Raw genomic sequence first — 15,243 nt, 5'->3', positions numbered from 1 at the left:
CATGCCTATGATCTGTTCCTGTCCTGGTTGTTTGCTTAGTTTGTTTTTGTTTTGTTTTGTTTTATTTTGTTTTAGATTCAGTTGTTGATAGCTGTGAATTTGTTGCCTTTTTAATGTTCAGAGTTTTTATCATTTTTTTTCTTAAATAAGTGTCTTACAGGGGTGTCCAACCTTTTGGCATCTCTGTACCACATTGGATGAATTGTCTTGGACCACACATTAAATACATTGTGACATGTAATCACACACACACAAAATTTCAATGTTTTAAGTAAATTTACAATTTTGTGCTGGGCCACATTCATAGTCATCCTTGGCTACATGTGACCTATGGGCCACAGGTTGGAAACCCCTGCTAACAATTCATTACTAATGGCTTGGTGATGATGAACTCCTTTAGCTTTACCTTGTCTGGGAAGCCCTTTATCTGCCTTTCCATTCTAAATCATAGTTTTGCTGGATACAGTAATCTAGGTTGTAGGTCCTTGCTGTTCATCACTTTGAATATTTCTTGCCAGTCCTTCCTTGTCTGCAAAGTTTCTTTTGAGAAATCAGCTGACAGTCTTATGGGAACTCCTTTGTAGGTAACTATTTGCTTTTCTATTGCTGCTTTTAGATTCTCTCTTTATCTTTAAACTTTGGCATTTTAATTATGATATATCTTGATGTGGTGCTCTTTGGGTCCAACTTGTTTGGGATTCTCTGTGCTTCCTGGGTTTCTGTGTCTATGTCCTTTGCCAAAATAGGGAAATTTTCTTTCATTATTTTTCCAAATAAGTTTTCAATTACTTGCTCTTCCTCTACTCCTTCTGGCATCCCTATAATTCAGATGTTGGCATGTTTGGAGATGTCTGAGAGTCTTATACTATCCTTGTTTTTTTGAATTTTTGTTTCTTCTTTCTGTTCTGGTTGAAATGTTTACTTCTTCCTAATGTCCTAAATTATTGATTTGAATCCCAGCTTCCTTTCTCTCATGGTCGGTTCCCTGTAGATTTTTCTTTATTTCACTTAGTGTAACCTTCATTTCTTCCTTTATGTTGTTGCCATATTCAATGAGTTCTTTGAGCATCCTGATCACCAATGTTTTGAACTCTGCATCTGATAGGTTGGCTATCTCCATTTTGTTTAGTTCTTTTTCTGGGGTTTCCTTCTGTTGTTTCATTTATCTCCTCAATTTGGCATCCTCCCTGTGTTTGTTTCTGTGTATTAGGTAGAGCTGCTTTGACTCCCTGTAAAAGGCACTTGTAAATTGTGTGGGGCAGAGCCTTAGGTAATCACCAGGGTTGGGACAACCCGCTTCACCTGTTTGTGGGTCTGTGCTGGGGGAGGACTTGGAGAGGGGACTGTGTCACTGACTGGCTTCTGGAGGTTTGCCCTGCACTCACCCCATTTCCAAGCACTTCACCCACTTCCTGTATGCAACTGGCACCCTTCCAGTTGTTTCCCTGGTGTTGAGTTCCAGAGTGGGTGGATTTACATATGTTTTAAGACTGTGTGGGCCCTTTAAGTGAAGTTTTCTGAAAATACAGAGGTTTCTTCTACTGCCCCAACCCCCACTGGTTTTTATGGCCAGAAGTTATGGGGATTTATCTTCCCAGCACTGGAGCCATGGGCTGTGAGGTCTGGCTCAGGGCTGGAATCACTTGCTCCCAAGGTATCCCTCCTAATTTTTATCTATCACACATCAATGTGGGACCACCCATGACAGTTCTGCCACTGCCACCACTGCTGCTGCTGCCTCTCCTCGCTGCACAGACTCTCTTCTCCTCTTCACCCTTTATCTGCATCACCATCTCTCCTACTCATCTGGATGAATGTGGCTTCTTTAAATCCTTGGTTGTCAGATTTCCATACAGTTCAATTTTCTGACACTTCTGGGTGTTATTTGTTTTGAGATTTAGTTGTAATTCCTTTTTGTGGTTGCACAAGGAGGCAAAGCATGTCTACCTATACCTCCATCTTGATCAGAAGTCCAAAGTTTCTTATAAAGTTAAATATCCATATTTGTTTCCCCTTCCAAACCTCCTTTTTTTTACACTTTCTTATATTTTAGTAAATGGCACCTCAGTTCTTACTTTTCCTCAGGCCCAAAGCCTTAGTCATTCTTGACAAGCAACAGAAAATCCACCAGCCAATCTAGCTAATGGTTTTGGTTTTGCTGTAAGATACATACAGAATACAAATACTTCTTATTACCTGTTCAGTAACCACCCTGGTTCAAGCTATTATGGCAATGACCCTACAAATATCCCTCCTTCAACCTTTCCCCCATTCATTCCATTCTCAACACAATAGACAGACTTGTTCTTTAAAACATTCATAAGACTATGTCACCTCTTCAGAGCAAAAGGCAAAGTCCACACTTTGCCTGTCAGATTTAACATGGTTCTATTCCTCATTACTTCTCTGACATCATCTGCTGTTAATCTCCCCTTGCTACTCTTCTCTGGCTTTTCTTCAGATATACCAAGCACATTCTCACCTAACAGCCACTGCAGTTGCTATTTCTTCTGCCCAGAACTCACTTCCCTTGTCTACATGGTGTGCAATCCTGTTAATTTCAAGTCTCTGCTTTAAATGACTCCCAGTTAGAGACTGCGTTCCCTGACCACTGCACCCACAACACCTTTTAACCCATTTTATCATTCTGATTCAACTTTACTATTCTTTACAATATTTTTCACTATTTGACACATTTCATATTTCTTGTTTTTGTTTTATTTTTAATTTCCTGTCTGTTTTACCTAGAATTTGAGCTCCAGAATGGCAAGAAATTTATTTTGTTTACTCATGTCTCACTAGCACCTACATCAGGACCTGATCCATAGTAAAATCCTTTGTTGAATGACTGAACTATCGCTATTTTGTGCTCATAGAACTGCCAATATCATCATCTCCTACTTCCTGACAAGGCTTCATGTCTCCTTGACCTAAGCTTTGGACCTTTCCTTATGATCTAACTGCACTATGTTCCTCTTTTCCCATTATCCTATAGCTCAAAGTAAGTTCCTGAGCTCAGTGGTGCCATGGAAGACCAGGCTCTACCCCTATCCTCTTCACCATCCTCAGTAATTAGCTAAGCCATTTACTTGTTTCAGTGAGATCCCAAGACTGCCACAGTTCCAGGGGTCATTTTATGACAAAACAACATCTTGATGCAACAAGAGAGATTTCCTCACAGGGTCTGTTTGTTTTTCATTAGGGAAACAAACCATTCCCTCTGGGAAGACAGTGCAGTGGGCTTCCCTTTACTGTGTTGAATGCCCAGTTCATACATGCAAAGGAGGCTGGAAAAGCATGTTGTTGACATCAGTAATCTCAGTACTGTGAGGCAGAGAAATTATGGTCAGGTGTAGAGATGACTGTTAAAGGAGCAAGCAAAAACATCGAATGCAGTGCACATATTTTTGACTTCCAAGAAATGTTATTCTCCTCTTATTCATCTGTTTCTGTTACAGAAACAGGTGAGTGGCTGTGGCTTTAGAGATACAATATCTTATTTTGTCTCTTATGTTTAATATTGTTAAACAAAATATTTTGAAGTTTTCTTCTTCTCCCTCCTTTATCTCTTTTTTTCTTAGAGTTCCCTTTATATGGTTTTTGTTTTTATTTTGTTCTGTTTTGTGTGGTCTTTCTCATCCATGTTAGAGACTGTTCTTCTTGGTTGTTTTTTCCTATTTAAAAGACACCAGAATAGCTGATTGGAAAGAGTTATGTGTCCATTAAGGCCAAAGAATGATAACAGATGTATTTACTAGAGGGTTCCCTGAGGAGTCATGTCCCTTTCAGTGTGGAACTCTCAAAGGCAATAAATAACATGCAGAGGTCTTTTTTTAAGAACTATCCAGTTTCTTCAAAGAATATTCACTCTCAAACCTCATAGGTAAGAGTGGCAGTGGTCATAGGCCTGGGCTGCTAAGGTAGGAGATGATATTCCCAAGATCTTGTATAGAAAGTTGAGCTGAGTTCTCCCAGATCTCTGCTTTACTTGGTGTCCACATTTTTATACCTCTTTGGTTCAATGTTTCTGAAAAATAAATCTTCAATTTCCTGCAACAGTAGAAGGGGGAGAGGAGGGCTAGTTGGGAGGGGAGGAAAGCAGTTACTTAACTTCAAACAATGGAGGTGAGGTTGGGTAACCAGAAGTCCAAATGGTCTGTATAGGCATCAGCACACTATCTGATGCACCTGACTTTTCCAGAGCAATGAATCTCTCAAGAACCTGCTTAACTTGCTCTTTGGTGTCCCTGTGCTGCAGGCACTTGAATCTTGCTCACCTCCATGCCATTAGGCCCATTATCTTAGAAACTGTTATCTCTCTCTTTTCCCCCCTTTCTGTGTGTGTGTGTGTGTGTGTGTGTGTGTAATTTAAATGTCATTTTAGTGGAGAATGCAAATCATATATGTGTCATCGATCTGACATTCTTACAGATATTCTAGAATTTTAAAGGTTATATAAATTCAAAACTGTCAAGGATCCTACTGATCTTGAAAGCTGACTTCATCATTTCACAAAAAAAGAAAGCAAAGGCCAGAAAACGGAGTGCCTGTTCAAGTGCACTGTAGTCCTAATGGGGTCCTTCTTCTGGGAGGCATTGTGGAGACATTGTCAGGTCTTCATGCTGTTGAGTCAGGCTGCCTAGTTTTGCATCTCAGCTCTAGTTTCAACCTGTTCTGTTATCTTGGAACCGTTTTTTAAACTCTTTGTGGCTCCCTTTTCTCATAGGGAAAATGGGGATAATAATAGTTACCTAACTCATCAGGTTGTGGTTGGCATTAATATTTGCAAAGCACTTAATAAAGCACTTTCACACAGTAGTCAATGAATGGATATTATTATATTAGATGAACCAATCCATCATATTATATTATATGAATAGATACAACTTAGCTTTTAAAAAACCCGTGCATGGTTCTATTGTAATAGAAGGAGATCTTCACCATTGCCATTCTTTCCAAGTTTATTCCCCAAAAAGGGGGAGGAGAATTAAAAAGTCCACGAAGAGCAATCATCATTCAACTTGAAAGAAAGATCAAAGCCCTGGCTGGTGTAGATCAGTGGATTGATCACGGGCTGTGAACCAAAGTGTCGCAGGTTCGATTCCCAGCCAGGGCACATGCCTGCGTTGCAGGCCATAACCCCCAGCAACTGCATATTGATGTTTCACTCTCTCTCTCTCTGTCTCCCTCCCTTCCCTCTCTAGAAATAAATAAATAAAATCTTTTTTTAAAAAAAGAAAGAAAAATCAAGGGCCAAATCAGATGGTACCATCCTACTTTTCTACTGTGCAGGTTAAGAAAACTAATGTTTTCTCAGTGTGGAAGAGGACAGATTTCACACTGACATGGTGCCCAAACAAGTTATAAAATCCTGGATTTTGTCTTTTATTTATACTTTGCTTTTGGTTCTCTTTTTTCTTCTCATGCTCAGCCTTAGCTTCTTCTTCCTCATGTTTTTTGATCAACTGTTCCTCTTCCTTCTGTTTGAGAATTCTGATGACTAATGACCATCTTTCCAATTCTCTTTAATTAGTGTGGCATTTTCCACTTTTTCAGCAGAGAATTTGCTCACATCCATGGTTTTTTGAGGACTCTTATAGCTAAAACAAGTGCTGACTTCAGCGTCATTTCTCCTTCTTTATAGTCTTGTTTGAACATTAACATGGCTGTTGCATCATTATTTCCAATGTATGTGGCTTTCCATCCCCATAATTTCAGCCAGGCTGACTTTGATAGAGCTGAAAGCCATAATACTTATCCCAGCCAATGGAGAGCAGTGAGACACCAAAGGGACATTTTCCTTCCAACCATATATAAGTTCATTTGATACCACACAGTGCTGTAACCAACCAGTCACAAGGAATTGGCTCCTGACACTGTAATAAATACCTTTGAGCAATGAGCCTCTCAGTACATCAGTCAGAACATTAGCATCAGAAGTTATGCTGGCCACACTGCAAGCCATGTCCTCAGTGAGTTCATAAATTTTTTCGGAAAAAAAAGACTTCATCATCAAGAAGCTTGTGGATATTGTGTCATTCTGCTACAAGCAAAACACCATTGTTTGCTAAATTCCTAAACAGGTGTCTGCATGCCCAATTGCCTCTATGGCATATTCAATCTGATACAAACAAACTCCTGGAGAAAATATAATGGCCCTGGAGTCATATCTCTGAGATGTGTTTTCTGAACCTTATAGTTCCAGAGAAAAGAGCCTGGAATTATGGTCTACACAAAGGGCTTTACTCCACAGGAGGAAACCACCCTGTATAAAGAGATCTGAATTTAAGAATTAGTACAAATAATTTTAGGGATATTTATTCTAGTATATGTATTTTGCATGTAGGTATAGCTTAATGATGCTGACAGAAAAATCATTATCTTTGGAAAAAGCCCACATTAATCCATTTAACATGTGTTCAAATTTATCCAATAAAAGAAACAAACTGAATATACCTAATGATTTTCCAATGAAAATATGCTCATTCATCTTCTAAAATTACTAACAATTCTAATCCTTACAAGAACACTATCTAAAATCATCTAAGGTTTTATCCCTGTTTGCTGGTCCAAATTGATCTGCATTAAAAGTGAGTGGATTTTACTTTAAATAAAGATAGAAAGCTAGGATGTGTTTCTTCATAATTCAGTATTTCGCTTCCTATAATTCAACAACAGTTAAAAGTAATTTAAGGGATTAAACAACAGAGGCATAACTAGCATCTTCCTGAGTGACTTGGGCTCAGAAAACAGTGGAATGAGGGAAAAAAACCTAGTTACATGTTAAGAAATTATCTTAATAGGAGGAGGAGAGGTAACAGAATACATTTGCACTTCTTAGTTCTCTTAAACACAGACCATGGTGAACTTCAGAAGTGTTCCCATACCAGAATTCTAGTTGGAGCAGTGTTGAGTGTCCCTTCCAGTTAGTGCCTTTCCTAATTTGAAAAGGGTCTTCAACAAAAACAACATGCAGAGGTCAGTAGGACACCAAAGTCCATGTCAGTACTTTCAGCAGGGGCTTAGGAGAGAGGAAAAATTTAATTTTGGGTTTCTGCATGTCACATCCCTACCAGCACTTCCCACTACTGTATTAGATGGACATTTTTAGCAAAGGCATTGCTGATTCATCAGACTCCAGGTCTACCGTGACTGGCCAGCCTTTCCCTGAGGCATTTCTGCCCAGTCATTTCTCTGGTGGCATGAGCTATGGGGCCCTTGATGTATTATTGTGCCCTTTTTCTCACCAAGAGTCATTCTGTTTTCATGGTATTATTCTCTAATTTTTCAATGTCTGTTTGGATTCCATTTCTGTTGCTGAAAAGAAAATAATGCTAGGTAAATAAAAAAAGAAAGATTTTCAAAACTTCCTTTAACTGAATGCCAAATTCACAAAAAAGAAAATTAAATAATTCTTATCCTTGAAAGCTATGAGTCTCAAGTATTTTAATATAAATTGACATTACCTAAATTGCTAACAATATTATATTTAATAATGAAAATGCACACCATAAAATAACTCTTTATATAATCTAAAATGAGAATAAAAACATTAACTTCAAACTGTATTATACCACAATGACCACCATAAAAGATTTTTAAAATGATTAATTTTCCATAAATACTTTGCCTGAGTCATTTTACTATATCCAACTATTTTTTCCCTCTAAATCCAAATAATTTCCTGGTAACTCTCTTAGCATAAAAAGCCCATGTGTTTCATAAAATACATATGGAATATGTAATTTTATAGACTTTTATGGCCTTGATGCTACATTTTATATTCTATGTCGGCTGCAAAATGTTGATTAAAAATAGCCTAACAAGGCTATATAAAGTAAGGGCAGGGATTTTTGCTGCTTGCAATGATTTTTATGCCAAAATTATAAATTATATAATTAATATATAACTATATTAATATAGAACCGATATTATATAATTAATATATTACTATATAATTAATATACAAACATAATTAATAAAATATCACATTGTATCCTTGTTGGGAAAGGACTGGTACAAATAAATGAAAATTATTAACAGCATTCTTACTATATTGGTGCAACATGTTTAAGTTCCAGGGATCCAGAGTATGCATGGGAAAGCTAAATGGGGCAATGCAGGGACAGGAGTTATAATTAGAACCTTGATGCATTTGATGGGATCAGTACTTTTCTGTGCACACTGACTGGTGGGCTAGGTCCTGCCTAGTTCCCAGGTTCTGCAGCCTTCTCTCCTAGTAGCAAAGTCACTTGACCCTGGCCCCCACCTCATCTACTAGCTCAACCTCAGCAAATCTCTAGAAACAAACCCAAAGTTAGACAAATTGGAACTCTGGAACTGTTGGCAGGCAAGGGAACCTAATACCCCATGACTCAGTATTTGCCTCTCCTGTTGGCTTTGGCACTCTGCCTTGTTCTCAAGATCCAGAGGCCTTCATGTGTGCTGGGTTTTTGCCTTGTCCTGTCTTTAAGGCCCAAGCCCCTTCCTGGAAATGCATCCAGCATTTCTAGAAAATTGGGAGGCTCCCTTCTCCTACTTGTCTACTTCCTAGGCATTGAGACCCGTTTTCTCACCCATAGCTTCAATAGGCAGCCATGGTGTCAAGATTAAAGGCCCTAGTTTGGGAGTCTCACCAACTTCTACTTTCTAGTCATATGTTCCAGGGGCTCCAACTAACCTCTCTGGCCTCCATGTCCTCACCTATGAAAAGGTGTATTAGTAGCACCAACTTCATAGGGGTCTTGTGAGGGTATAATGAGTTAATACTTATAACACACTTAGAACAATAGTTGGCCATAATATAAAAGTACTCAGTGAATATTAGATTTTACTAATAGTCAAACCAATAGTAAAACACAAGCTTGCTGATACTACCCGCCTAGTTTTTGTAGCTCTTAAGGCTGTCATCTTTCATCCCATCTCTTAACTGCCTGTTACACTTGCCGCACTGAACTTGAACTTGAACTGGTAGCAGAGAGTATTCCCAATATACCCCACTCCAGGCTGGGTCACGTTCCTTAGCCCAGATTCAATCCCAGCCTGTGGCAGTCACTGAGTTAAGCACAGCTCTATCTTCAGAGTGGTCTCTGATAATTTGGTTGCCTCAATAATTTAATAATTATTTCTGCATTGTTCTTTTACTTGGCCTCTCAGAGTTTTCTTTTCATAAGGAAAGATAAACCCTTTAATAAGTACAACATTTATAGACAACTGAATTTGAGTACAAAGAATGTATATGAAACCCTGGCCAGTGTGGCTCAGTTGGTTAGGTTATTCTCTGGTAACTGAAATGTTACAGGTTCCACCCAGTCATGTACCTAGGTCGTGAGTTCTGATCTCCAGTCCAGGCACCTATGGGAGGCAACCAATTGATATTTGTCTCTCACATCAGTATTTCTTTCTTACTCTCTCCCCCACTTTCCTCTCTCCCTTAAAAGTAATGAAAACAATGTTCTTGGGTGAGGATTAAAAAAGAAGAGTGTGTAATAATAAAATGCATAGATATTTACAAAATAAAAATGGCAAAGAATGATAACTAAAAATGTTGCTATAAACCCTACCATTCACCTTATTATAAAAACAGGCTTTGTATATGATTGTCTAACTGCAATGCTATACACCTGAAACTAATACAAAATCATAGTAAGTGTAAACTGCAATTGAAAAATAAAATTGAAAAACAAATAAAAATAGGCTATGGTTTTACTTTTTAAAAAACCTTTTATTCAATTGAATTAAAAATCTCAAAGTAAAATAACTTTCTCAGAGGAATCTAGGAAAAGCTAAATGATTTCTTTTAAGCTAAAATAGAGATTTGCCTCATGCCAATTTGTTTTTCAACCATTCATGCTGAAAGCTAGTAGTAAATGTATCTTAAAGACTAAAGGTCAGAGACAAAACAGGTAATGTCAACACTCTTTGCTTCAGGACACATATGACCATGACGGATGAGCCTCTCTTTCCAGAGGTTGCATAGAAATTATGTTCTAGTTTTCATAAATGATCTTGATTAATTTTAAGAATTTATGTGGGTTGATTCAAACCACCCAGGCATCTCTCTGACTTATTCTTTAGTATCTATCTCTCCCTTTGAAGTTTGCAAAAGTGTTACGAGGAAGTTAAACATTTTTTAGAAACTAAGTGGAAAAAATCTGCAGCCTCAAAGGAATACCTACCATTTGCAAAAGAGCACTGGGATAATATTACAGAACTCAAGATTTAGGAATAGCCAAGTTCAAAGACAATCTTTTCTGTTGTATTTCAGCTATTTGAAACACTCACAAATGATGTTGCAAAAGAAGGGAAAAGGGGGGAACTACCAGTTCATCAGTTTCAAGTGGTGCATTTTTTCACATTTTAACATACCCCAAATCAGGATGCATCTTATAATCCATATCAGGTCATGGTTTAATTTATAGCAGTTTTTCTTTTTTAATGGTACATAAAATAATGGTGCACTTTAAAATCTATTATGTCTCAGATTTAATGAGATAAGGAAAGTTTTATCATTTCTTTTGTCTCTTATCTTATCTTTCTTATTCCTTTAGTTTTCCTCCCTTTCTACTTAAAAATATATATACACACAGTTGGGATTATACCCTAAGAATTCTGAAAGACCAATTCAAAAGAACCTATGCACCCCAATGTTCATAGCAGTGTTATTTACAGTAGCCAAATGTTCGAAACAGCTTACGTGCCCATCAATAAATCAGTGGATCCAAAAACTGTGGTACATTTACACAATGGAATACTACACAGCAGAAAGAAAGAAGGAACTCCTACCCTTCACAACAGCATGGATGGAACTGGAGAGCATTATGCTAAGTGAAATAAGCCAGGCAGTGAAAGACCAATACCATATGATCTCACCTATAAGTGGAACCTAATCAACACACAAACAATCGAGCAAAATATAACCAGAGACATGGAAATAAAGAACAAACTGATGGTCACCAGAGGTGAAGGGGAGGGGGATAATGGGAGAAAGAATGGGAAGGGTCATCAAGGAACATGTATAAAGGACCCATGGAAAACAACAATGGCGGAGGGGAGGATTGAATGTGGGAAGTGGCAGTGGGTAGGGCAGGAGAGAGTAATGGGGAGAAAATGGGGACAACTGTAATTGATCAACAATTAAAAAATTAAAAAACAAAAAATAAATAAACATTATTAGTTATTATAAAGAAGATATATATACACATACACATGAATTACATGTATAGAGAGACATATATAAACTATAAATAATTACACACAAATATATACCTGTCTTGGACCCATTCAGCACCCCCAAAGAACAGGGTACCTCTCATTTCCACCCACCTATCTCCAAAGATGAGGAGTCCTTCCCCTCATTCTAGGCCCAAGATGGGACTTTGAAAAAAGTGAACTTCCTGTCTCTAAAAGAAAAGGGATCATTTCTCTCAAGGCCCTCTATTACATGAAAGAAGTTCAGCGAGAGGCCTCTAGTAGAGTAAAATGAAAACTACTCACTACAACTAAGGATGCTCGGTGTAGCTTATCTGTCCTCATTAGCACGAATCATCAAGCATTGGCATAGACCCTTTGTTCTGAACTGTGGGGATGAGAGAGAAAAAAACATATATTTTAGCTTTTCTCTTCCCTCAAGGGATTAGGTTTGTAGCCAACCCTTAGCTCTCATGAACTTCTTTAATGGAGATGCCAGCTTCCCCAGGGGCCCTCATCCCTGGCATGGCAAATCTCAATCTTACTGCAGCCACATTTTGGATTGTATTTTATCTCCAGAAAGCGTTCTCTTGGTGCTGCCAACACACAGGAAGTATCAATTAATACAAAGCAGTGCATGTTCCAACAGCATGAGGGAGGGATCCAGGGCAACAGCAGCTGCTTAAAATAAAACTTTTCTTCAGTTTTTTAAAGCCTCGAAGTTTGATGAAGATTTTATTTTGCTCAGAGCAAAACTGGTGGAAAGCAAAGAAATGTAAGCACTGCATCCTGACTTATAATTTATCCTCACACTGGCTTGTGTGTAATAAACCTTTAATTGAGGGTGATGTTTAAGAGGGAATAAAGCGGGGGGGGGGGGGGTTAGCAAAAAATACATCCCCATACAAAAATTTGTCATGAGGATGGCTGAGAAGTCATGTGCTGGCACCTACTCTCTGCCAACTTCTGAAATCCTCGTAGTTCTCTATTCCCAAACCCCTTAGCATAGATATTCCAAAAGGCCTCCCATCCCTTCCCCAAAAGAGCTTTCTCAAAACATCCTAAATTGGGTAGCCAAGGGGCAGCTGAATTACACCTGTTTCTCTTTCATTCAGGTTTCTAGACCTTGGGAGTTGGTAGGAAGCTTGGCTCTCAAGGCTCCTGTGCGCTTCTGCTGGGTTTGGTTTCCCAAGAGCAGCAGTTTGAAATGAACCCAGAGAGGCAGCAAGTGTCACCAAGGTTCATATCTTTGGAAGACCCCCATGGTGTAGGGGGAAAGATGAAAAGAAAGTTCTAGTCTCCCATAACTTACAGGAAAACCAAGTGTCAATATTATTTATTTTCTTGGAAGGTAATTCTCCATAGTTTACTAATATAACATATAAAATATCTCAGAAAAATGAGCAGTTATTTATTTAGAGATATTGCCATTCATCCAGAAATTATGGGAGCTGGCTTAACCAGGTTCAATAAGTATCAAAATTAAGTTCAGGAAAAAAGAATCCTGATTCATTTGGTGAAAATTTCCTCCTTCAGCCTAATACATCCCAACATATCAACAGATCTCTACAGAGACAGAATGTTTTAATGGTCTCAGTCTTGGGTTCTGGAGTTGAACTTGGATATTAGATCCTCCATTTACAAGCCTTTTCACTTTGGACATGTTACTTAACATTTCAGGTTTCAGTTTCTTCATCTGTAGAATGGGTATAACAAGGCTACCTAATTGTTTCTTATTTTCTGTCTAATATTGAAAAATCAATCAAGTTTTAAGTTTGCCATATTACTTTCCATGCTCTACCTACTTGGAGGTTAAACATAACATACACAATATTTCTATTCTTCCATTGGTTATCCTTAAACTTTTAAAGGTATGCCTATGTTAAAGTTCAGAAGTCATCAATATCTCTATGCTTCTCTTAAAGAGTGAAAGGACAGTAGAATGTTTTTACTCTGATCATTTACAACTGAGTGGAACTGGTATTTTAATTCTGTCTTCTTTGTTTTACCACCAAAATGCATCATAATCAGTATTATTGTTTCATCAATTATTATTTTAAACAATCAAAACTTTTTTGATTTACCTATGTGCTTGTTAATTTCTTTGCATCACATTCATTCTCTGGGGTTCAATTTTATTCTTACTAACATATACCCCTCGGGAGGTGCTTTTAGCCAGCATCTGCTATCAAAGAACTCCTTCAGAATGAGACTACTGATGTCTTTCGCTGGCACTCACACTTTAGTTAAGTTACTTTCTCTCAGTATTGTTGACAATACTACACCCTGCCTTCTGATTTCCATTATTGCCTTTGATAAGACTGTTGATTGGATAGTGGTAACACCTATAGAGGCAATTTTTCTTTTCTCCTTGTTTGTCTTTACAACCTATTATTTGACTCTTTTTTTTTTTTTCAGTTCAACTGTCGGGTCTAGGTGTGGTCTCACTATACTTCCTGAATCTGAATATTCATCAACTCTAGAATATGATTAGGCCTTAGCTTTTAAAAAAATTACTCAATTCTCTATAGTCTTTCCTTATTAGAATGCCTATTGACACATTTTGGGTCTTTTCATTTAATCTTTCATATCTTCTATCTTCTGTCTCTTATATCCATGCTGCTTTCTGAATAGTTTTTCTCAGATTTATCTTCCAGTTCAAAATTCACATCCATAATAACATTCAATCTTCTGCATATCCTGTTGCTTGAGTTGTTGTTGCATATCCTATCCATTCAGTTACTACCTTTTTCATTGCTAGACATTCATTACTTCTAAAAATTCTTTTTAAAAAGATTTTATTTACCATGTTTTGCTGTGTATAATACACACCCATATTTTGTACTAATTCCCATATATAATACATGTCCTTATTTTTCCCTCAAAAATTTGGGCAAAAAAGTGTGCATTATACACAACAAAATATGGTATTTATTTTAGAGAGGGGGAAGGGAGAGAGCGAGACAGGGAGAGAAACATTGATGTGAGACAAAAACATTGACTGGCTGCCTATCATACATGCCCTTATCAGGGACCAAACCCTCAACCCAGGTAGGTGTGTGCCCTGACCAGGAATCAAATCTGCAACCTTTTGCCTCATGAGGAAACACCCAACCAACTGAGCCATACTGGTCAGAGCTCTAAAAGTCCTTTTATCTCTTCTTCTCATGTTATCTTACCTTTTCTTTAAATACTGACATTTATATCTTTAACCATGTTAGGTAGAATTATTTTACATTCTCGTTAAGACAGTTTGTTTATCTATTTCTGCTATTTATTTTAGGTAGCCGATCTTGCCCATGTGGATTGCTTTCACTCATCCTTTTTGCTTTGGGTATGTGAGTTCAAGTTAAGTGAAGCTTATCTGTAGGAATCCTGCTGAGGTTGTGGTGCTCTCTCTCTAGGCAGGCTCGCAACTTGCTTCTACCAGGCACCTGGGGTGGGGGTTATTTCAGTCTGAGATCAATTTTAATAGTAAATACTCTGGTGGGGGTTTCCCAAGCTATGCAGGTAAAGTAAATTAAAAATCTCAAATTCACATGTGGTACAGAATCATGTTTAAAAATTCCCAAGGGTGACAGTTTACTGTGACAGTTTACTTTTCCACTACAGCCCATGTGAAGGACAAGCCAGTTTCTTTGCACATCTCATTACTAATGGGTGAATTTTTTCCCCAAGGGCATACATCTCTGAAGGCATGGGCTTTACATAAGGGTCTCACCGAACTTCCCACTTCATGTGGGTCCAAGGCTCTATCATCTGCCTCTGCATGGGTGTGAAAACCAGATTACTGAGGCTAACACTCCTCTCCAGCCCTATTCCTGGGAGGCAACAGTGCACACTTACATTTTGATTCTCAGATACTTCATTTCCACCTCTAAGGTACCCTTTACCTTGGTGTGAACTCCAGCAAGCATTGAAAAGGCCTTTAAATTATATATCACATAGCATTTTTGTAGCAAGAGGTTTTCAAGTTGTCTGTTCCATAAACTTGCCACAATCAAAGTCTCTTTTTGATCTGTTAATCCACATGAATGTATTACTGTAGGAAAA

At 38.0% G+C, this 15,243-nt stretch overlaps 1 protein-coding gene and 1 pseudogene across 1 annotated transcript in view; both read right to left on the bottom strand.

The window, feature by feature from the left end:
- The window catches only part of PRTFDC1 (phosphoribosyl transferase domain containing 1), a 93,338-nt gene that overhangs the window by 51,873 nt on the left and 26,222 nt on the right, over nucleotides 1-15,243 (bottom strand). The window lies entirely within an intron of this gene.
- LOC114491422 lies at nucleotides 5,255-7,418 on the bottom strand (annotated as a pseudogene).

This window comes from Phyllostomus discolor, chromosome 1 (genome assembly GCF_004126475.2).
Source record: "Phyllostomus discolor isolate MPI-MPIP mPhyDis1 chromosome 1, mPhyDis1.pri.v3, whole genome shotgun sequence".
Lineage (NCBI taxonomy): Eukaryota > Metazoa > Chordata > Mammalia > Chiroptera > Phyllostomidae > Phyllostomus > Phyllostomus discolor.
This window is presented reverse-complemented; position numbering and strand designations above follow the sequence as displayed.